Raw genomic sequence first — 25701 nt, forward strand, 5'->3', positions numbered from 1 at the left:
GTATTCTCCATCTACCCTTATCCCTAACTGCTCCCATTCCAAGTCTCTGAATACTTCCTCTAAACAAGCTGTGAATAGTACTGGGGAGATTGTGTCTCCTTGCCTAACACATTTCTTTATGGGAATTTTGTTACTTTCTTTATGCAGAACTATGGTTGCTGTGCAGCCACTATATATATATTCCAGCACTTTCACGTACGGCTCGTCTACCCCTGATTTCGCAATGCCTGCATCACCGCTGAGGTTTCAACTGAGTCAAATGCTTTTTCGTAATCAATGAATGCTGTGTATAAGGGCTGGTTATAGTCCGAGCATTTTTCTATCACCTGATTGATGGTATGGATATGATCAATATGTCCGGAATGCGGGCCTCCAAGTACAGAACAGTGGTAGAGACTGACTGTGGAAGCCCTAGGCAGAGGCGCAGCGCTCGTCTTTCTAAAAGCAGCAAAGGATGCAGCTTATATTTTGGACACCCAGAAAAAAGAATGCAGCCAAATTCCAGAATCGGTCTCACATAGGATTTGTACAAAAGTAGAAGAGTATCTCGACGCATACCAAATTTCCTGTTACTTATCCGTGTCAGCCTACCAAGGGCACGTTCACCTTTCCGAACATTAAACCTGATGTGAAGCCTCCAATCCATACTAGCATCATACGTAATGCCTAAATACCGTACAGATTCCACTTGAGGTATGACATCTGAGCGGTAGTTTAAAGAAACATATACGGGGGTTACGGTTTTAAAAACTAGCACACTACTTTTGGACACATTTAAAAACCAATTTAATTTTGTCCAACCAGACCTCAAGTGCATTTAGGTAAGCCTGTAGTGAACGATATAGGTCATGAATATCTTTTGCCGAGGCGAAGAATGCTATGTCATCTGCATATACATATACAGTGACATCAGGATGAACCGGAATATCGCACATTAATATAGTAAAAAGGAGTGGGGAGAGCACAGAGCCCTGAGGCACCCCTCTTGTCTGTGCATAGGTGTCTGAGGTTAATGTGCCATCAGTGCAAAAGAATTATCGTCCTTTTGAAAAATTCCCTGATCCACGCATAAATGTAGAACTGAGAACGTAATATTGACAACTTGTTAAGTAGAATGAAATGTTCAATGCTGTCATAGGCCTTAGCAATATCGAGCGTCACTAACGCTGATACCTCCTTGTTGTACATTGCAAGGCGAATCCTGCTGTCTAAATCTACCTGTGCAGACCATATTGAGCATCCATTGGGGAAACCAATCTGGGAAGAACTCAAAGCATTAACCTCTGAGATATGCTTTGAGAGGTGGCCATGCGCAATTCTTTCTATTAATTTTACTAGATTCGAAGCCAAAGCTATTGGCCGAATAATTTCAACATGAAATCCTTTACCAGGGTCTTTCAAGAGCAATATAATTTTCGCCACTTTCCAGACGTGAGGCAGCCATCCAGATTCTAATGATTCATTAACCAGATCCAGGAGATCCTGAGTGAAATCATTTGCTAAAATTTTGACCATACCTACCGTAACGCCGTCCCAACCTGGAGACGAGTTTCTCATGGAAGAAATCGTAGATAAGAGTTCTGACCTATCAACCTCAACATAATCTGAGCAGGAAATTGGAGCGTGCAAGGGAACTCTGCACTGCTCCTGGAAACGTAATGCTAGTCCTTGCGCAATTTGTTCCAACTCATCCTTTGCCTCCTCTAGGGACAACACTACTCAACTTAAAGACTGTGAAAGGTGCGAGTTTCTATTTCGTTCCATGAAACGATACAAAGCCTTCCTGTGCTTAGGGTTTGACAAATAAGTATTTAAATTTTCGTTGTACTCGTCCTTTGCCTGCGCAATGGCTCTTTTGAATGACGCCGAACAAAATTTGTAGCTTATCCAGTTTACTGGGCTCTGGTTATAAGAGAGGCTTTTCCATGCTGCTTTTCTACGGCGGAAGGCTTTCTCACACGCGTCATTCCACCATGGGGATGGCGACTTATTGTTTACTGTAGACCGCACAGTGAACTGGGAATCTACAATTGAGGAAAATACCTTTTGTGCTTTGTCGGTCCAACATGAACAAAGGTTTGATGGGAGGAGCGTAGCGAGGCTGCATATTTGGCGTTGTTTACTAGTTTACGGTCCAAAGTTCTATCTCGTGTAGTGCTCATCATGATGGTAAATGTTATTGGAAAGTGGTTGCTAGACGTACCACTATTTACTGTGGACCATCCTCCTATACCTATCCCACCTGCTGACAGGGATAAATCGATGACAGATTGCGAATTTCCGCGCATGAAGGTTATAGCCCGAGAATTGCAGCAGCGCACAGCATTTGCCGACATCCACGTCCATAACAGCTGTCCACATGCGTCGGAGTAGTTATCCCAAAGAGTATGGTGCGAGTTAAAATCACCTGCAATAACTACCCTATTAGAATTTGTAAGTAATCGGTCAAAATATTCTGTGCTACGTACACCTGTGGGGCAGTAGACGTTAACGACTGTGACAGGGCCACAATGCGGCATTGTGATATCTACAGCCAAAATCTTACACTCAGGATTCATTGCTGTTTTGCTTATTTTTGCCCGGTGACATAAGTTTGACGATATCAAAGTTAATAAACCACCGCCCCTACCGTTTACACGATCGGCGCGGAAAACATGATATTTCTTTAAGGTAAATGACTTTGTGGGGGAGAGCCAAGCTTCTTGTAAAAGCACCGTGTCTGGCTTATGTGTTGAAAGGAGAAGATATAAATCTGGAAGTGAAGATACAATAGAGCGACAATTCCACTGCAGAACTTGTACACTTGCCATAATTACTTATCTAAAATTGAGGCCGCAACAGCCTCTTTTAACACATCGGTTTGCTGTAAAACTTTGGAAGGCCCTTTTTTAGTTTTGGTCTGGGAAATGGAAGACTTCGAGGGTGAGCTAGAAGCACGGCGCTTTTGACTAAGGCATGCCATTTCAACATCATTAGAGCAAATACCTTTGCGAGAAATGCCTACAGGGACACTGTCGATTGGGTGCACTTGAGCCAGCACTAGAGGAGAATCTGCATTTGAACTTTCCGTACAGGTTTGAGATGAAATAGATGCTGGAGTCAGCACAGGTTGAGGTGGACAAAGTGACTGGCTTACAGCAATACTTGACAAAGCTTCAGTAAAGCTGGTAAGCATACGGTCAACCACGTCAGAAAGGGCTTTTTCAACCGTTTTCACAATTGCGGTAGACAACGTGGTCTCAAAGTCTGCAGTAGAAGGGTGCACACAGTTGGCATAAGTGTGCCTTTTCAGATCAAGAAGGGCACAAGCATCTGCTCGAGAGCAACGATTCTCTTGAATTAATTCTAGTAACGCTTGCTCCTGAGATCGTTTCTCACAGCTGGGGTCATCAGCCGAGTGCTCGTTACTACACAGACAACAGCTATGTCTTGCAGCGGTACAGCTATTAGAAGAGTGTCCTTCCCCACACACCCTGCATCTTGTCGCAGACTTACACGCTCGTCCACTGTGTCCAAATCGCCAACAGTTGGTACATTGAAGGGGGCGAGGACGTAGCGGGTCAATGCAATAAATGATTGACCAAATTTTTAACTCAGACGGACACATGAGACCAGCAAAGGTTGTTATAACTGACTCTGTAGCAACACGCCCCCCGGCCACTATCCGAGAGCAGCGATACACTGAAAGAACACCAGCTCCTGCGTCCTGAAATTCCTCCAAAATTTCTTCAGCAGTAGATGCAGGATCCACTCCACGCACAATACCCTTAGTGCAAGCCAGCTGTTCAGGAATAAAGGCTTTGACAGGAACCGATCTAAAAGAACTGCAGCGTAGCAGATCTGACACACAATGTTTGCAGATTTGCAAACTATACCTCTTCTCCCGAAAGGTCGTACCTCAGAGATCGTACCTCCGTCAGACTTTTGAGTTGCTGCTGAATAGTTTTCGGATTTTTCATTTTCAGCATTCCATCGCCTATCGGTATGAATGCGACAGGAATTTCATCGACACAATTTTTTGCAAATGATTCCAGAGGCTAGCTTTCATTCGGCAGGCTGGTGAACCAATCTGCCGAGCCCCCTCCCGGGGAGGTGAAAGACATGCCTGTTCGCAAGGTAATGACACCTTTACATTACCAAATCCTATAAAGCTAGCCTGAACCCTAATCAAAACCCCCCTGAACGTGGAAAGGCCTCACCACGAAGAAGCACCAGGCACCGAACACCTTGAGAACTCCCAGGACAGCTTTTGAGTAGCCTTCGTCTGGCTGTAGCTAGCACAGGATCACCACGACGATCACGACGCAGCACGCTGCCGCTCGAACTACTCGCTCTCAGCACAGCACAGCACAGCACTCGTCTACGTCTTCTTCTCGGAGTCTGTCGCACTTTTTTTTTCGTCAGCACGGCCAGAGAATACCGCTCAGTAACAATATGTAGACTAAATCTGTATATGTGTATATGAAATACCCCTAAAGGTCCTCACAACTCGGGGTATTGCATAGGAGAGGGGTATAGTTAATAAAAGTAGGAAATAAACCCCAAAATCAATGAGGAAAACAAACAAAAACACAGCATATAGTATTGGAAGAATACAACTAGTTATAATTCTTCAATGAAGTATAAAGGAAAAACAAGAGAAACAGAAACTTCAACAGAGCAAGTGCAGGAATGCAGGTGAAACATTGGTACCTGCTATACAACTTCATGGAAACAGCAGCATTGAAATGAAACATGAATCAACGTTAATAAAAATGCAAGTCAAACAGACAATGAATTGACAAGATAACAAACAAAAGGAAGTTAAGCAGTAAATAGGCCAGACATCACGTAATATTTATCAAGATCAGTGGCAGTAGTGACACGTAAAGACAGTGTTCCAGTTAGTTGTAGTGTGTGGTGTGAATGAATATGCATGGTTAAATGTACGACATGACCGGCGTGTAACTTTAAAAGAATGGTCACGTTGGTCAGATATGAAAGGGCAAACAAAAAAGTCACTCTGAAGTGCTGAGTGATGATGCAGTTTATGAAAAAGTGATAAATGTGCAAGTTTTCGGTCTGTACGGGACTGCAGAATGTACAAATAAATAAAAATGCTAAGTTGAAGTGACTGAACCATTCCATGCTTCTGTACATTATGTTACTGTATTAAACAATGACTTCATAACCCTCAGATGCACTACTATGACTGCTTCTTGATGCACAAGCAGCGACAACATATGCGAGAAATAAAAGTTCAGCAACTCCGCTGCAATCACATATCTTGCAGTTTCTGAAACAGCCTTCTCGCTTTTCTCAGTCAGCATGCAACACTAAATGTCCATCAAATAATGCAGCAACACCTGGAACACATCAAGTTTCAATGCATTACGAGCAAATGGTAATCAATCTCAATGTGGATAGTCCAATGTTACATGGAATTTTAATGAACACTCCCAAAGGCAACCAACTTGGTGATGCTAGGGAACAGCCATCACAATCTCTACGGTCTAACTTTGAGAACGGTCTTGCAGCCACTCAAGTTAAAAAAAAAAATACAAGGAGACAACACTTGACGCCTAGAAACAAACTTCAAATATTGGCAGGTTGAGGACAGAAAAGTTTCTTTCAAGTTTTTGTTTAAAATGAAAGCTTTACTGCGTTCTATAGATTTTCGCCGTGTGCACATTTGTCCCCACAAGCGTTGCTCTGGCAGGTGGTAGCTCGCCACTGGGATTCCAACTTTACCTGCCAACTGGGGTTCATTTCAGGTGGGACGGTAGAACGAGAATCCCCCTTCCAGTGAACTTGGATGCCGAGCCAGGCATAGGTCGTGCAAGTACGTTTATACGGCTTGGTTAAAGCGAGGCATTACAAGTCGGGTGGGCACCTACGTTCGGTACGTCTTGCTTGTTGGACTTTCAGGTCGCTTAGTCAAGTATAAGTATGCATAACCTTACGCTTTCACTTAGGTTTAGCCGTGTTAAACCTTTGCTTAATTTTCCCCCAAGCAAACAGTTAGTCATTACTGTATGCAGTAACCATGTTACGGTTGTCGAAGGGCCAAATGTGAAAACGTGAAAACAAATTGCTTACTGACGTTCTTCCATAATGGGTGGCTGCAAGTTACACAGGAATGCACATACCCTGAACAGGCTGCTCGCTATGTCCAGCATGTTAATAGGGATGGGCTTATCAAAGAAATTAAATTCCTTATTGCGCCTTATCACCCTTTCCACATAGATGCGGGCACTTGCTACATTCCTTGTGGCCTTCACCTCTTCAGCTGAAAATTGTGGAGCTTTTTTGAAAGGTGCATGTAAAGTTTGACTCCTTCAGGAAGATTGCTTTCTAAGCTAAAGCCTTTATCAGCCATTACCCCATCACCTGGCTGCAAGAGGTTAAGCAAACCACTTTTAACAACGCATTCAGTATCACTTACGTGGCCTGCCCAGAGGTCAGGCATGAATGGAACATAGCCATCTGGAGTAACTCCTATGAGAGCCTTAAATGTGTTGTCTGCCTCTGAGCAGTGAAATGAGAAGGCTTCTGAATTCTCTCTTCAGTGCGATCCAACGCAACTCTGGTATCAGGAAACAGTCTGAACGCCTTTAGCATGTACTATTTTACTTGTTGTAAAGGGGGATAACTGTTCATTAAAGTGAGTTCTTTATCTAGAAAGTTCACCCATATACAGAAAGTCCTGCTCAACAAAGACTTCGAAATTCCAAAGTTCCATGCGACCTCTTTTGCACATGTTCCTGTGCGGTGTCGGAATAGCACCATAAAAAGCTCCTCTCTTTTTGTGAGCTCCTTTTCTCTATTATCTACAATCTCACTTGCATCTCTGCTTTTTACTGTGCAGTCCCAGTACTGCATTTTGCTTGCATTACCCACATCATGATTGTATAAGGCTTGAAACTGCTCTCTGCTTGCAATCCCGGTATAAAACTTAAATACGGGTGGCTCAATGTTATCAAGACAGAGTATCCGCCTTTTAAGTTTTTACATTTCGCCTTCCACCTCTCTACTTCTTTTTTGAGAGCTACATTTTCTTGCAGCAGCCTTTCATTGTTTTCTCGGCACCATTCTTCGGAGGCCCTTCTGTCAGTCCTTTCACCTCTGTTTGCTGCTGTGCAACTCTGCAGAAGCAGTAAGCCACCCACAGCATCTTCATTGTGGTCTGCAAGCAACAATTCATCAGTATAGCTTAAAATATTTACACCTGCGACACCACTGCACCTTTTGGAAATGAAAAACGACTAACCTGTGTTTGAAGTGCTGCCATGTGCAGCATGATTAAAGGTCTGGTGGTGCTGAGTATCTATAAAAAAAGGAAATCCTAATTGGTTAAAGCAGACAACAAAATGTTGATGCTTTGGATACGAAGTACCAACCATGCAAGTCTCCTTCACTGACATTATCGATGTTCATGTCATCTGCACAAATAAGATGAAGAATACTGAACACAGCCGCAAAACTAACTGGCACAAATAATCATACCTCCATTATCTTGCACCGCAGAAGCAAGGCACCCGGACGATGTGTTACCTAAAGAACAAAATGAAGCTCTGGATCAACAGTATGAAACTGCTGAGTGAGGGCACATAGTAAAAAAAATAAAAAAACGTCATGGAAGAAACATGCTGCTCTGGAGAAAGCACGCATTAGATGCATCCCACCACTAAACTAGCTTTGTGATGACATATTCAACGCACGGATATAAACAACCATGTAGAAAACAATCTGCATACGCACGTTCCTTCCCAAAACACCGCTTCATCGGGTAAACAAGCGCGTATCATCTGTGCGTCTGTATAAAGAGAAGCGCGGGCGATGAACGCAGGAGCAGCGCATCTAGCCATGACGGCGATACAACACTCGCAGCTCTTGCATTTGATAGGAGTACACGTATACCGCACCTTCCTCTGGTTGCTTTTGTTTTGCTCTCCGGTTTGTGGCATGTTGAAAACGGCTCAGAGCATTCGCCCGCTTGGCCTCGTTGCCCGAAAAGGCGAACATCGTCGGGACGAAGGCAGGGTGCCGCGGTGACATGGAGGGCTTTCCTGCTCATTAATAAACGGTTTCATTACAACTTGCACAAATATTTAACCTCATTACCTAGTTCGTACCTGTTACAAATTGGTTCCCGCACAGCCTTGATGCGCTCGACAGCTCCCAAGCGCGCTCTTGATCGTCCTGCGGACGAACAGCTTTTATCCAAGCTTCGCGTTGAAGACGGTCTCATGAAGCGCTTGGAAAGCGAAAATATCCGAGGCCGCTTCCCTTTAAACATTTCGTATTGCACCCAAACGCTACACAAGTAGTCGGCATCGTCAGGACCATCGCACTATTCAACAACGACCAGCAAAACAACCGCAGAAGTTCAGGCGCCGCGGGCAGCCGCCGATTTGTCCATCCAACCAGTCAGCTTCGCGACTATGCCGCTAGGGGTTGCGCGCATGCCCAATTGCGTCTCGCAAAAGGCGGGTTGTTGACCTAAGTCGATTTATTATTTCTGGGTTCTTTCCATTCTCTTGAATTATCAGTCCCAAGACCCTGGTTTTGTCCACTCTGGTTATCGGTGTGCCATTTAATTGTACCAAAATGTATTCTGCGTTGATATTGCGTTTTTTGTTTCTCGGATTACCATAAGTTTTGATTTGCTTGGTGAGCATTTCAGCCCTGCCCGTTCCGCATATTCTTCAACAACGTCAATTGCCTGCTGAAGATTTTCTTCTATTTCCCCATCGTTGCCTGTGCATATCCATAACGTGACATCATCAGCATATAGTGTATGTTTCACCCCTTTCACAGCCTTCAGTAATGGTGGAAGGTTCTTTAACGCTAGGTTGAAAAGAAAGAGGAAAGAACTGAGCCCTGTAGGGTGACCTTGTCATCTAGCTTAACTGTTTCAGACCTGATGTTTTCAAGGCTTATTCCTGCTGTTTTTTTTTTTTTTTGGCTAGAAAATCCCTAAAGTAATCGTAAATCCTCTTGCCAGGGCAATTTCCTCTAGATTATTTTTTATGGTTTCGTGCTTCACATTATCAAAGGCTTTTTGTAGATCAAGGCTAAGTACAGTTTTTGTGCCCCCTTGGGCGCGTCAATTATGTCTGCTTTGAGTTGAATCATTACATCCTGCGCGGACAGCTTGCTCTTGAAATGTAGCATTGTTTCGGAAAATTCTCCCTTTCCTCTGCATACTCATGAAGCCTGTTTAGTATTACATGCTCCATCAGCTTCCCTAGGCACGGTGTTAGGGATATCGGCCTAAGGGTGCCTTCTTCAAGTTTCTTCCCAGGATCTGGAATGAAGACCACATTAGTATGTTTCCACTCTGAAGGCATTCTAACTTGTTTCCATACCCCATTAAGAAAGTATGTGAGTGCCGTGACTGATACTAAATATAGGTTTCTCAGCATTTTATTGGTGACCCCATCTGCTCCCGCTGCGGATGTGGTTCTTAGCTGAATCCTTGCTCTCCATACCTCCGATAATGATATGTCCCTATCTAGCTCTGTGTTCTCTGGTCTTTGATATGGTGTAGATGAACCTCCTTGCCCGTGCTAAGGTTTCTGCTCTTCAGTTCCTCTATGAGAGCTTCAGCCGTGCCCTGGTATTTATGAACCAATCTTTTCAGCTGCCCTTGAGCTGGTGTCTTAGTTTGTCCTGGATCTAGCAAGTGGCGAAGAAGTTGCCACGTGTTTTTACACCCAAGCTTCCCATTCATTTAATCGTAAATCTGTCCCCAGTGTTGACTGAAGTCCGTTCGCGTACTCTTTTATCTGTCGTTCAAATGTAGATGTCCTCTTCTTTAGCCTTCTATTGTGCCTCTGCTTTTTTCATCTCTTCGTAAGGCTGTCGAGGGCTTATTTATTTATTTATCTATTTATTACATACTCAGGCCATGAGGCCCAAGCAGGAGTGGATTAGATTAGAAACAAATTATTACAGTGATCAATAATATCAAAATGCAAACAAGACAGAGCACAAACAGCAAGCAATGAAAAATGATAATAGCAGAGCATGAAAATATGCTAAACATGGTCATTTATCAGGTCAAGAGACTCTAGGCAGGAGGCTGACAAGCTGTTCCAATCATTATTGGTCTGGGGAAAAAAAAGAGTGCTGAAATACGCTAGACTTGGCAAAGTACGGGGTCAGAGAAAGAGGGTGGGAGTGTCGGGTTTGGCTGGTGTTCGATAGTATTAGGTATGGTGAAGGATTTATTCCACGTTTATGATTAAATCATAAAAATAAAAATTTTAATCGAAGAAATTTTATCCGGGACTCAAGGGTAGGTATTGAATTCGATTGCATTAGGGCAGAGACAGAGACAGTTCGACTCTACTGTGATAACATGAATCGGACAGCTTTTCTTTGGATTCGCTCTAGTGCGTTTATGTTGGGGATAGTATATGGGTCCCGTAAAATACAGGCATACTCTAATTTAGTCCTTATGAAGGTTTTGTATGCTAACCTTTTAACCTGGAGGGGTGCATCCTTTAGTTTATGGCGCAACAAACAAAGTTTTTGAAATGCTGACGAGCAAGTGTTGGAGATGTGCGTGTTCCAGCTTAAGTTGCTTGTTAATGTCACACCAAGATATTCCTATTCGCTAACTTCAGCAATTGGACCTGAACCCAGTAAGAAAGAGAATTTTAATGGATGAAATTTTCTTGTAACACGTTGCAAGACGGTCTTTTCAGAGTTAAGTTTCATACCCCATCTACAACACCATATGTTTAGAATTGCCTGATCGTCAGCTAACCGGATCTCACTAAAAATAATGCAGTCATCTTGGAATCTGTAATATCATTTGAGATGGTTGGGATCTCTTAAGTGTGTATGTTTATATCACTTTTGAGTGGTTCAACCCATTGATTTAGATTCGCGATCTCCCTCGGAGTGGTTCTGTCCCTGACTTTTCTAAGACTATCCGAGTCTGTCAGCTTCCTTTTGTGCAGCGTCCCCTTCCGTGGTCTGGTATGTATTTTAATCTCTACGATATAGTGATCGCTACCTAAGGTGTGTCCTGTGTTTGACCACTTATGGCCCTCTATGTCTCTGCCCAGCGTCAAGTCTGGAGACCATTCTACACTTATGCTGTTGCCTATCATTGTGGGGTCTATTGGGTTTAGTACTGTTAGTCTTAAGTGCTGAATTTCTATCCATAGTTTGTGTCCTTTAGGGGGGGGGGGGGGGGTTATCCTATATCCCCAAGCCGGGTGCGGGGCATTGAAGTCCCTAGTTATTCTTAGTCCTTTCCTGTCAGCTAGTCTTATGGCTTTCTGTAAAAAATCTGCCAGCCTGGTCCCTCGGTTTTTGGGCGAGTAGTACGTATCCAGAATAAATAGACTGTTGTCTCCCATTATGTTTAGGATTAGTTCAATATTTACATAGTCTTCACTCGTGTTTTCGAGTCCATGTTGTATTGCTGTCAAATTTCTCTGCACTAAAGTAGCCGTGAACGACCTAGGTTTATGGCCCTTTTTAATTCTAGCGGGGTATACGCGGCGTAGCCGGTTACTTTTACCGTGCCGCTTGCCTCTTGTAGATTGATTACATCGGGTGTGTTTTCAATTTTTTGAAAGTGTGTCGCCAGGTTCCCTCTCATAGCGTGGAAACCTCTGCAGTTTAACTACCTGATTCTAATTTGGTGGTGAGGGGCCATGATGTCCTAGGACTGTTGCTGCGCTGGCAGCTGAGGGCGGGTGTGGCCGGCAATCGGAGAAACCTCGCTTCTATTTACGTTAGTCGTTCCATAATTTACTGGAAGCAAGTCATTGTTTCTTCCCTGACCATGACGAATTCCGCCGTAAGATTATCCACCTGCTTGGTTAGTTTGTCAACTCTAGCCGAAATGGCATCTATTCTGGCATCTTGAGCTCGCTTCATGAGTCCTTCATGTCCTACCTAAGCTTGCTGTAAGTCCGGGTCGATGCTTCCTCATTCGAATTATCTGCAACCTTTTTGGGCTTGGTGTCTGCTGTGATTTCCTCTCTGGGCAGAAGGCTTTTCGCGGAGGGGGGGGGGGGGGGGGGTGTCCGTCTCCATTGATTTTTCGTTATGTACCATTTCGTTTGTGTTACATAGAGACGATTGACTAGTGCTTTGTGAATTTTGAATAGGTGATTTGTCGAGTACCCTCTGCATTTTCGTGTTATCAATAATAAGTTTCCTCATTTCTGCCAATTCCTTCTTTATCGTTTCAAGCTCTCTGTTCCTATTAGCGAGTTGTTCGACCAGTTCCTTCTCTCGAGCCATTTCCCAAGGGGAGGTCTTAACTGGCCAGCTCACCTTTTTGCTTGTGTCTCCGCTCTTGTTTGAACTCCTTCCTTTGACTTTCTGAGGACCTGAGCCGACGACTCCGTCTCCTGCCCCGGCCGTGGTGGAAAGGAGTCCGAACTACGTGCCCCCGGTAGCCTTTATGGTTGTCGCTTACCCGCGATCGTGACTGGTGTGCAGAGTCATGTTGCCCTAGGTCGTTCCTGGGATTATGGGGTCGTGTCTTGAGCAGCCTATACTTGCAATTCCTACTGCCGGTGTTTGTGCATCCCCCCGCATACAATGCATTTGGACTTACACGTCGGTAGTTCTCCTTCCGTTGGCTCCGGGTGGTTTTCGCCGCATCTGCGGCAACGCTCTAGCTGTGGCTTGTAGCACACATCCGTCCTGTGCCTCGTCTTTCTAGAGCTGTATCATGTCTCCACCCGCTCACGGCACGGGTAGGCGGTGAACACTGATCCCCAGTATAAAACATTTCTTGGAAGATTTTTCTCTCCAGAGGTGATCAAGATAGATCATGACTTGCCGCTTCTCTTTGCGTTGAGTACGGCGATGTTCGAATTGCACTTGATAAAGCCTTGGCGGACTTATTCAAGAGTTCCGATGTCGTAGGCGTTGTATGCAACGCCTTTAATAGCGTCGTCGGGTGCCGCGATGTAGGGCGACATATCGAGTCTTCCAGTCTATAACTATGGATTTATTTTCACATAAATGCTCTTTCTTTGACGATTGGACGTGCTGATTGTGTACGTATTGTTCCCGGAGTTGATCCTTGAAGTATCTTCGTCCAGGACGTTTACATAGGGTAGGTTTGCAGACGCGCGCATGGCCTGTAGTAGGCGACGGGGCACATAGTCATTTAAATTCCAGCCTCTTGACCTGAAGACTATTTTATAGTCGCTCTCCGGGAGCTTCGGCATTGGTGCCCCCTCGGGGATGTTGGGATCTTGCCTGTTTTTTTGAAAGACAATTTCTTTTCGCCGGCGCCGTGCTCGCCGGTGTTCACGGAGCTCGACGCAGGTTTCTCTTCTTTCTTCCTAATACTGTCGTGTATGCTGAGAGCGGCCTCCCACTCACCGTTCTCGAATTCTGTGGGGTCAATATCTTCTCCGCCCACAGCGCTTTTCATCGTGGTAGTCTGAAGGCTGCCACAGGGGCCGGCGTCCGTCGTTGTGGGGTGGGTTATGCGACGCTAGGTCTGACATTTAGGCCTATAGCTACCTCTTTCATCTTGAAGGTGAAATACCAATGAAAACGGAATAATACACCGATTGGCCGATTCAACTCTTGCACGGAGTGATGACCAGGATCTTTGTGGTGGTTTTCGGCCCGTAGGTGCATATGAACGCTGGAAAACAACTTTTTAACTGAGCGTATGCGTAGCACGACTTCCTCGCTCGGCTTGGCTTCGTGGCTGCTAAGAGTTTAGGCTTTATGTATTTTTATGCTTCTTAAACTACAGTACACCTCATTTTATCTGTCAGCTCAAAAAAGAGAGGTTGCAAAACTCTATCGCCCTGAAATTTAGAGAAATCAGGGCAGGGAGACCGACTGCAGTAAACAATTCGTTAAAAGCTTTGGACGAAAGTCGCCCATTTTCTATCTTTATTTTTATTTATACTTTAACTGTACAGGGAAAAAAGGAGCCAAGGAAAAAGCCGTTCAAGCAAGGCTTGAGTTGTCCTTAGCCCCACAACAAGCACTGGCAGGAGGGAGCACAGCACAAAAACCAATGTTCTAGGGTGTAGCTAGCTCAGTCAATACAAAGCAAAATATGCAACAATATAAATGAAACCATAACAAGTGTTACAAACATGCAACTTATCAAAATAAACTACATAACACTGCACTAATTTAGCGCATATTAAATGGTACACAAAACTGAATAAGGTTCAGTAAGTTTCAGTGGATGAACATGGCAATGAGATCAGGAAGTGTCCGTTTAGAAATGTCAATACCCTTAATTTATATAGTCATTTAGCATCCGTGGTAACAGATCACGCAGCATTTGTCGACCGTAATTAGCCGGGCAGGTAGATATTTTGCAAAATGGGGCAGACCTGGTGGTATATACTGGATTGGCTAAGTATAGCCTAGCAATGTCGGTAAGATATTGCTTTTGACTAATATATTATCATGATAACCTAAACCTATAGCTCACTAACTGTAAGTATATTGAACTGTTTAAAATGCTGAGAGGTAGATTGCAGGTATGGTACGTTAGCAATAATGCGTAGAATTTTCTTTTGTGCTGTTGTTAACTTGTTTAGATTATTCTCTGTGTTTGTGCCCCATACTAGACGATTCTTTAACTGTGCTTACAGCATTACATCCTAAAAGTGCAGTTGAGCCTATAGTAGGAAACATCATTCACGGCATAGCAAAAATCACAACGCAAGGCGAAACCATAATATTTTGCTGTGTTCCTAGCTATGTCGGGACAGATGGTAACGAAATAGCCGACTCATGTGCTGCACAAACTCGAAATAAGGAAATAAAGAAAATACAATTCCCCTACAAGGATTGTATCAGGTTAGCACAAAGAAGCCTGATAGATAAATGGCAGAAAAAAATGCAATAACGAAGAGCAAAACCAGCTACACACAGTAGAAGCCACAGTAGGAGAATGGAAATCATGTACACAGAAGGAACGCCTCAGTGAGGTGATTTTGTGCCGTCTTAGAATTGGACATACACAGTTGACACAAAATTTCTTACTGAGAAAAGAGCAAAAACCATTATGCAAAAAATATGGAGGGGAGTTCACCGTGAACCACATTTTGATCTCGTGAACAGAACTTGAACAGAACTTGAACAGTTAAGGAAAAAATATTTTACTCCATTCTATTATGAACGCATCCCGTTCCACCCCTGTTAGGAGACAAGCCACTTGTTGAAATTTTATCTGTTTTTAGTTTTCCTAAAGAGTTAGGGATTCTAAATCAGCTGTACTTTTCTACACACTTTTCATTTTAACTCGTAAACAAGCTCAGCAACCTAATTTTTGTCGCGTGATGGCCTTAGTTGCCTATGTGCCAAAAAACCAAACACAAAACAAAAACAACAATATTTTAAGTAGGATGCAAACAGAGCCCTGTATACGATTAACTTCACTCTCACAGGTAAAAGACATCTGTTTCGAGTTACTATCCCTATCGCACTTTTTTTGTAGGTCAATAGCACCCACTTTTAAGCTTTTTATGACATTTGGATGAGTAATTCTATTTACAAGTTTGTAAGTAGCCTCCATGTTTCTTTAGCATTATTAGCCAGTTCCTTATCAAAGAGGCTATTGTGGCAAGTCGTCCTAGCTGTCCTGATCTCTTTGTTCAAAAAGTTCCGAAATGCTTTAAAGTGGACTAGTAGTGCGGTATCCTTCGTGCTAATAAATTTCGCGAGCATTCAGTGCTTCTTTTTAAGAAGTCGCAAAAGTCGTGGGGCCATCCACGGCTTGCGAGCGTTTTTCGGCCCTTTTACTTTAGCAAAACAATCATGATAGATTGGTACAAACATCCGCAAGGAAGCTCTATAGGCAACATCCGAGTCAGGGCTTAAAAAACAGATTCTCAGTTTGCTTGCTCTATACGACACCCAAATGTTTCTAGCTTTTTTGTGAAATAAGCTATCGGCAGGGATGAAAGATATGTGTTAAGCGGGATTTGTTTCAATACGTAGGAAAATAGGTAGATGGTCTTCGATGTTTACTGCGAAACGCCCGGCGCTCGAAGGCACATTTTAATTCGTAATAAAAAGGCCGATAAGGCTAGAAGACGTAGCCGTTATGCGCGTTGGGCTATTTATGACAATCTTGTAGCTAGCAGCTTGAAGCAATATTGTGACAAGATAACAAATTATCTGACAAGAAATTGATTTCTTTTTTCAAAAACACGAAGGAACTCGTGTAAAATGATTTGCGGTGGGCGGTAGAATACAGTAAAGTATTGACGGCAAGATTGAACCGTGAGAATCTCAATATTCTGGTCGCTCAGACAGTGTTATGATAAGATCTGGCACGGGTAGCTTTCTTTGATAGCAGGGCAACGCTGCCATCACGTTTCGAGCTTCGGTTATGAACAAAAGTCTGGTATCCCGGAATTCGAATAACGTCACTGTCAAAGCGATACCATGTTTCAGACATCATGATTACGTCAAACGTGCATTTAAGACTTGACAAAAAAGTTGTCCGTTGATCCAACGCACTGCATGTTCAAGTGTAGCATATGCAAATAATTACCGCGCTCATTGTTGTTTAAAAACGGTTGAATTCACATGGTGTAAAAAGTGCCGTCTCTTCCATATTAGTTTAAGGATAGCGGTCAGATGTGTCTGCTGAGCATAAACACTACTACACCATTTTTGACAGATCATCTTGCAGACACAGTCGAATGACATTGGATTCATCAGTTTTGCGTGCGTAAATAGACCCATTTTAGTTAGTCGTACCGATAAGTTTTATCTGCTCATTTTTGCCACCGGAAACATGCTTCTAGTAAATTGTTAATCGGTAAGTTCCTAAAAAGGTAACCTGAACCTGCTATTTGGTCTTCTTTCGCCGCCAAAAACGCCAAATAATAAAATGGGACACAAATTTGGGTAAGTCTTATATTTTGGAATTAGATAAAATTTGAGATGATGCGTCACCAGCTTTCACGCCGATTTTAAACCAAAACCGTCCAGATCAAGTAAATGCATTACAGGTCCATTTAATAAAATAACACTAATCATGGAAGAATCTCAAACACTAAAAAATTTGCGGCAAATAAAGAGAAACTTGAAAGCTGAGTAAATATAAACAAGTTAGCACTAGACAAAGTACATTTAGGAAGCCATGCATGTGTTGCACAGTTTCACAACAACTAGGTGATTCACCTACAGAATGCAGAACAGCACAATCATTAAGATTTCTAAATCCTTGAACAATAGTAATTAACAAATTCTATAACGAAGCCTAACCTTCTGCCCAATGAACTACAGCTTAAATGAATGTGAACTTCGCCAGGACGTAACACAATCCGGGAGGAGAATGCGTATCAAAATTTATTCTCCTAAACCGAAATAATATTGTCACGTAGGGGTGACAAGATCGACGACACAAATGAAGGGTCGGTGATTGCACTGAAGAAACTCTTTATTGGACTGACTTGCGTACGCAAAAGAACTACGCAACTCGGCGGCGGCGATAGCAACAAACGTGCTCGTCGGTCGTCGGACAAAGAATGCTCGTCACACTCGTCAACGCTCAATTTAAAGGCTGCGCAGAACAATCTAGATAACGTCGCAAAAAGCTACCAGCACGGGCTGGAACATTGTGGAAAGACACCCGAGTGGCCGGAACCTTCGAGACAGATCTCGGTGCCTCTTGCGCAACAAACCTAATAAAGGTGTAACTCGCGACATCGAGCATTAACAAACAAATATTACGGAATTGATACGCGGTCCAGAATCACAGTGATAAGCCTGTATGCCGGCGGCTGTTAAAAAACAACAAATACTGTTTTGAAGGTTTCACAGCAAAATGTCATAAGCCTCTAACACCTCAGAGCCTTCAGAACATGCTCTCCTGAGTCAAAGTGTCATCCCTAAGTGGGACCATAATAAATCAGTCTAAAAAAAAATATTGAAAAACAAACCAACAACGAAGACCCAAACATCTTTATTTAACCGGAAAGGCACTGTTGACAACCTATGTTCATGAACCGACATGATATCAAATCTGCAGATACAGGTGAGAGCATAGTTAATATACCATTCACAAATTACCTAAAAAAGCCTATAGGCAGCTTACCAACTCTTCTCGCTGTGAAGGGTTATATACCTACCAAAAACAACTCTTCAGCGCGGACGAATTGAGTAAAATACGAGATGTGTTAGCCAAGTAACTAATTACCAAGGTTGATTGTAAATATTTCAGGCCATCAAACATGCTGGTCGGTTTCACCTGCTGCCCAAGATTCATAAGGCTCCGGAAAGCATTATACTGTTTTATGGCGACATACCGGGAAGGCCGATTGTTTCTAACAATAATTCTAACATCGAAAACATGTCGATTTTCTTAAATCACAGCCTCGTAGACCTCTCGACCCACCTGCCTTCGTTCGTCCAAGATACACCTCACTTTCTCTGAATAATAGAGCTTATTAAACACAAAGTGAGCCTTTCAGATAAGTCTACACACTGTTGCTAAAAAGTTGATGATGCTGCGCTCTACTCTGATATTTCTATCGATGAAGGTGCATAAGATATTTCTCAAGTCTTCAAAAATCTCAACCCTCGCGAATAAAAAGGTTACCTCTTGCTGCTGAAACCAGTATTCCTGATAATTATTTCGAGTTTGACTCATCCTAATATTTGCAGATATGCGGATGCAGCATGGACAATTCATTCGCGCCTACTTGCGCAGATATATGCATTGGACTTCTCGAATCCGTGATTCAAATTCATTGCCAGAAAAAGAGCTTCTATTGTTACAGACGATTAAAAAGCTGGCTGTGGCACGAGGCAGCCGCAATTCAATAAAATGATTTTCTCACGCTCATTGGTCATCTATCTGTTCACTGTGTTCATCGTCTCGTCGCCTCGTACCAATCTGATTGGAGATGCAGGGCATGTGCATAATCATTCCTCACTCTGGCCCGGAGCTTCGGCGCCTGCATCGTGTTGCGTCATTGGCAAAATGTCTAGGAGGCATAGCATGGCTGGTACCAAGCTATCTGGTTCCAACATGAGCTCTCCGTCCCACCGTTTCATCCCCAGACCTACCGCAATACACAACAGAGGAGAGACGGACCCGAGGCGCCACCAATACGACTAAAGGGCACAACGAGCAAGCAAATCGAACATATGACCCAGGGACCCAAAATACTAACCAAAGACCATTCCGAACCAAGACGTCGCCACACGTATATATGCTCATCAGCTCTGCCCACGCCATGTAATGGGTGACTGGGCCTCACCTTTTGGATTTTGGGAATCTTTGGCATAAAAGCGTCCTCGACCATGATTCATTAGGGAATCATCGTGGCAGCAAGCCATTGTTTGCTTTCTCTTTTATCTTCAACCATCCTCTCACGCCGATCGTCAAGCCTTGGATCTCATCGACATCGGCAAACGTCTTCGTCCACGATATAGAAGATCGTTCGTTTTCCCCGTGCAATGTTACGGATGAAAAATCTGGCAGCGGCACAGGCAGGAACGCTCGCGCTAGGTACGCCGCAAAAAATTAAAATCGTGTCGCGGTCATCGTTCATGTCCCCTTTGTTATCCGTGTTCATCTGCTTGCCAACCCGTAACAATATACTTGAGCTATATTGACGCAATCTTGATGATGTGGAAGCATGGATTAAAATGTGTCCAATCGTTCGTCTCTCATCATATCAAAGAACCATTAAATTTACTTCTTAGTTACCGCAAATAAAAACAAATTTTGTAGACTCCACGGTGGACACGAAAACTATAGAAACTTGAAACTTTCTTACACAAAAAAATCATCAGATCCGGGAAAATATCAAGATATCACTAGTTAGGTACCAAGACATTATAAGCGAGGAATATGTCTAGCACAGACGGTAAGGCTTAGAAGAATATATATATATATATATATATATATATATATATATATATATATATATATATATATATATATATATATATATATATATATTGTAAAAGAAGGCTAGGTTGAGACGGCGAGGTCGTGACGGCAAGGACAGCCAAGCCTTGTCTAGCGTTTTAATCCGATCACGAACTAAGGCGCGCGCCGGAGCCGGCGCCGCGGGACGATGATGATGGTATGTACAAATGAAAGAAGAAGATCATGGCATGTACAAATGAAAGAAGGTCCACAGAAGGCTCACACAATCTACCCGGGGGGTCGGAAGCGGCCAGCCTGGTCGCTCCTAATTAACCGATGTACCGCGGCGCACAAACGGTTTCAAGCGAGAGACATGAACAATTTCAGTTCCACGGTGGCGTCGATCGGCTGGGGGATCAACAGGCGTGACTTTGTAGTTAACTGGAGAAGTTTGGCTGATAATCTCGTAGGGACCAAGGTAGCGGTGGTGGAATTTGTCACTAAGGCCAGGGGTGCGCAGTGGTGTATACAGCAGTACTTCGTCACCGGGACGATAAGAGACCACGCGATGCGTAGAATCGTGGCGACTCTTGCGGTCTTCCTGGCGCGCTGCTGTGTTGAGGCTGGCAAATTACGGCATCTGGCCACACGAGATAAGAACTGGGTAGGTACTGATGTGGAGTAGTCGGGCGTAGAGAAGAAGCAAGCGTCGAGAATTGTAGTGGGAGGACGGCCATAAACGAGGAAACATGGAGAATAACCGGTAGTCCGTTGCACTGCTGTGTTATAGGCGAAAGTGACGAATGGTAGAATAGTGTCCCAATTTCGATGATCCGGTGTGATGTACATGGAGATCATATCGGATAAGGTGCGATGAAATCGCTCAGTCAGCCCGTTAGTCTGGGGATGGTAGCTTGAGGTTGTCTTATGAAGGGTGGATGACGCGTGAAGAGCTTCGGCAACGACTGCCGATAAGAAGGCCGCCCCGCGGTCGCTTAGGAGCACCCGAGGAGCGCCATGACGCAATACAATTGATTGCAAAAAGAAATTTGCTACTTATTGAGCGGAGCCGGTTGGTACAGGTGCTGTCTCAGCGTAGCGTGTAAGGTGGTCGACAGCTGTTATAATCCAATGGTTACCCCCATTGGAGAGAGGTAGGGGACCATATAAGTCGATGCTGACTACGTCGAATGGCGTGGCGGGACAGGGAACAGGTTGTAGAAGGCCAGCGGGCGAAGACGTCGGCCGTTTGCGACGTTGGCACAGAGGGCAGGATGCGACGTATTTGGCAACGCAGGAAGATAGGCCAGGCCAAAAGAATCGTTTTTTTCACTCAGTCGTAGGTTTTGTCAACACCAAGGTGACCTGCAGTAGCGTCATCGTGGAGAGCCGCCAGTATGCGTGGACGAAGCACACGCGGCACGACTGGGATCCAGCGAGTTCCATCAGGGCAATACACGAAGCAGAGTAGGATGATATCTTCGAGCTTAAAATTGCGAAGTTGTCGGCGAAGCCGAGCATTGGGTGGGTCCGAAGCGCCAATAAGGCGGTCGATGATGGGTCGGCAGTAGGCATCGGCTAATTGCTGTGAGCGGAGAGCGTGTTTGTTTTCAGAGTCATCAAACGAAACTGTTGTGATATACGTCAGAGAAAGAGATGGTCGGCTGTGGTCATAGGTGGAAATGCATTGGGAAGAAAAACAGCAAGCCGATTCCGAGAGCGGACAGCGAGAAAGAGCGTCGGCGTTTTGGTGTTGGCGACCCGATTTATAAGTGACGTCGAAATTGTATTCTTGCAGGCGTAGAATCCAACGGCCAAGTCGGCCTGTCAAATGTTTGAGCGAAGACAACCAGCAAAGAGCATGGTGATCGGTCACAACTGTGAAATGCCGACCATATAGGTAAGGGCGAAATTTTTGGACAGCCCAGACGACGGCAAGGCACTCCTGCTCGGTAATGGTGTAGTTTTTCTCAGCTGGAGTCATAGTCCGACTGGCGAAGGCAATCACTTTCTCACGCGAAGTTGCATCGCGCTGCAGGAGTACAGCTCCAAGACCGAGACCACTAGCATCAGTGTGCAGGATGGTTGGAGCGCTGTCACTGAAGTGGCCAAGAACAGGGTCTGATGTGAGGGCGTGCTTCAGATTATTAAAAGCGGTTTCGCACTGTTCAGTCAACACGAAAGTGCTGCGTGCTTTAAGTAGTTCATGAAGTGGAGCAGCAATACTTGCAAAATGCCTTATAAAACGCCGGAAATAAGACGCCAGGCCGAGAAAACTGCGCAATTCTGTAATCCGTTGTGGACGAGCAAAGTTCAAGACCGCGATGATTTTTTCAGGGTCTGGACGAATGCCGTCATGGCTGACTAGATGTCCCAATATTTTAATTTCCTTCTGTGCAAAGTGGCACTTCTTGGTGTTGAGCTGAAGGCCCGCTGAAGCGAGACACGTGAGGACCTCATTCAGGCGCGTAAGATGGTCGTTAAAAGTTGACGAAACGATGACAATGTCATCCAAGTAACATAAACAGATTCTCCATTTTAGGCCACGAAGCACAGTATGGATCATTCTTTCAAATGTCGCTGGTGCGTTACAAAGTCCGAAAGGCATAACAATAAATTCGTAAAGGCCATCGGGAGTTGAGAAAGCGGTTTTTTCTTTATCGTCCTCGTGCATAAGTATTTGCCAATAACCTGAGCGGAGGTCCAAAGTAGAGAAATATTCGGCGCCTTGGAGAGAGTCAAGGGCGTCATCAATTCTTGGCATTGGGTACACATCTTTGCGGGTAATTTTGTTGAGTGTCCGGTAATCAACACAAAAGCGTACCGAGCCGTCCTTTTTTTTAACTAACACTACTGGGGAGGACCATGGGCTTGTCGAGGGACGAATAATATTGCGATGGAGCATGTCATTTACATTTTCTTCAATTACTTTTCGTTCAGAGAGGGAAACCCGATAAGGCCGTCGGCGAACAATAGAGTTACCTTCAGTAATGATGCGATGGTGCGCAACACTAGTCCGTCCGAGTGGTGGGGAAGTGGCATCAAAAATGGCTTGGTGGTGTCGAAGCAATGTCAGCAGTTCTTGGCGTTGGTTCGGCGTGAGGTTAGGATTAATAGTCTTTGTGAGAACAGAAAGAGAGACGTCTGGCGAAACACGGCGCTGAGGCAGAGGGGCGGTGAGCACCATCAAGGACAAAGGTTGAACATCCACCATGTAGGGGAGAGAAGTTCCTTTTGGGAGCACGAGGGATTCACGTGAAGTGTTAGTGGCCGCTACTGTCGCTGAGCCGTTACAGAACCTCACAAGACTTGACGGGAAGGCGATACCGCGTGCAAGATGACGATGAGATGGTGCGATGAGTACGTCTCCGTCAGTGATGTGGTCAGAAACAACGGTAAGCAGTTTTTCGCACTGAGGAGGCAAAACAGTATCAGCGGCGGCAACTAGGGGATGATGTCGTTCAGAAACTTCAGATGAAAAATCGCTGTCTGTCATATGGATAACACGGTCGCCACAAGAAATTAACGCCGAAGCGGTTGACAAAAAATCCCATCCTAAAATCATCAGATGCGCACATGGTGAGAGCACAGCAAACTGCACATGATGGCGGACGCCGTCAATAACAATTCGTACGGTGCACTTTGCTAAAGGGCGCAAAGGGACGTCATTGGCTCCACGGAGTTCAGGCCCATCATATGGTGTCGTCACTTTTCGCAAACGGTAGCACAAATCAGCGTGAATGACAGAAATTGCAGCCCCTGTATCAATCAAAGCTTCGACCAGTAAACCTTCCGCGATAACAGCAATCACGTTATACGGGCGATCAGGAGGACTTTTAGTAAGTTCGTAGAGTGCAGTTTGACCTCCGGAAACTGCAACACTTAGTTTTCCGGATGGCGGACAGGGATAGTTGTTGCGGGTCGGAGAGGGGAAACTGAGCGACGGTATGGGGATAGGGACCGACGTCGGGATGCATGGGTTCCACGAGGCTCACACGAGGATTCTGGAGGTGGGGATGACCTTCGAGGTGGGCTTGGAGTAAACCGGCGTTGATAATATGACGTTGGAGGGATGTCACTTTCAAAGATATCGTAACCACGGCGCTCGTTCTGGAGGTGGCGACGACAGACGCGAGATATATGTCCTCTGATACCACAGTAATAGCAAATTGGTCGGGAGGGGTGCCAAGGTGCGTAATAGGGTGGTGAAGGATGAGCTGTCGTTATTGCATTGACGTGATTGTAGTTTGGTACCAGTCGAGGCGGGGGAACTAAAGGAGGGGGGGATGCTGTGACGTGCGCGTAAGTCGATACTGAGCGGGGTGCCGGAGGGCCAGATGTTATAGGTTCGGTGATTGTTGCCAGCTCTTTTTTGATGATGCTGCGAAGACCTGCGTCATTAGATGTTGCGGAAGAGTGTTCGCACCCGTGTCGACAAACAGGCTTGAGCGCCTGGAGCTCCTCGCGGATGATGGCTCGAATAAGTGCCCGCAGGTCGAGATCAGCATAGGTCGGGCCAGTAGCGTTGGCGGGCTGCAATCGGGAGGGCTGCAGCTGGTCGATGCGTTGGCAGGTCGTAATAATGGAATCAATAGTTGAAGGATTCTGAGCAACAAGGATGTTATACGCCGCAGAATTGATTCCTTTCAAGACGTGGTGTACTCGTTCATGTTCCGCCATGGTGGGACTAATACGCCGGCAGAGTGCAAGTATGGCCTCTATGTAAGACGCATATGACTCATCAGGACCTTGACGGCGTGAAGCGAGCTTGGTCTTCGCGATCTCAGTCCGAACTGCCGGGTCGGCGAAGTACTGTCGGAACTGCTGTTTGAAGGTGGTCCAGTTAGTTGTGTGGGGCTCGCGGTTCATGAACCAAGTCCTGGCGACCTCAGTAAGGTAGAACGAGATGTTGAGAAATTTCAGAGCATCGTCCCACCGGTTGTAGGCACTGCAGCGTTCGTAGGTGTCAAGCCAGTCATCGACGTCTTCATCGCGACGACCAGCGAACAGCGGCGGGTCGCGCTGTCGTGTGGGCACAGTCGGAGAGGGTGGTGTAGCCGATGTAGAGGGTCCGGCTTGTTCGTGGGCACCGTCGGTAGACATAGCGATGGTGGCAGTTGCCAAACGGCGACCGGAACGTAGCTCCAGCGAGAGGCAGGGTCCAAGGCAGCAAGGGGATCAAATTTCGCCTCCACCACTTGTAAAAGAAGGCTAGGTCGAGACGGCGAGGTCGTGACGGCAAGGACAGCCAAGCCTTGTCTAGCGTTTTAATCCGATCACGAACTCAGGCGCGCGAAGGAGCCGGCGCCGCGGGACGATGATGATGGTATGTACAAATGAAAGAAGATCATGGCATGTACACATGAAAGGTCTACAGAAGGCTCACAATATATATATATATATATATATATATATATATATATATATATATATATATATATATATATATATATATATATATTGTAACAATGGGGGGTTTATTCAGCAGATCAACAGGACTTGATCAGCAGGACTGAGCAGATCAGCGGCGAACACAGCGGCAGCGAACACAGTCAGATCCAGCACGCGCAGCGATCACGACGCCACTGACTGGCATGTTCCTTGTGCACTTCTTCCTCTTCACAATTACCCGCAGGGCGAAGAGCAGACATCCTGGTGACTTACGGCGTGAGCAAGACGGCAGGGTTGTAATAGGGTTTGAGGCGCTGGACGTGAACAATCTCGCGTCCGCGTCGGCGTAGATCATGGGACGGCATAACAGGTTCCACCACATAATTAACCGGAGAGGTGCGCTCCAGAACACGGTATGGGCCATGGTATTTAGCAAAAAATTTTAAAGACAGCCCAGGGGCATTGAA

The 25701-nt window shown here is 45.0% G+C and overlaps 1 pseudogene; it reads right to left on the reverse strand.

Annotated features, from left to right (window-relative positions):
- Positions 1 to 5993: 5993 nt before the first annotated feature.
- LOC146175088 (uncharacterized) lies at positions 5994 to 13402 on the reverse strand (annotated as a pseudogene).
- Between the last annotated feature and the right edge of the window lie 12299 nt (positions 13403 to 25701).

This window comes from Amblyomma maculatum, chromosome 11 (assembly GCF_055883805.1).
Source record: "Amblyomma maculatum isolate TAMU_Amacu chromosome 11, ASM5588380v1, whole genome shotgun sequence".
NCBI lineage: Eukaryota > Metazoa > Arthropoda > Arachnida > Ixodida > Ixodidae > Amblyomma > Amblyomma maculatum.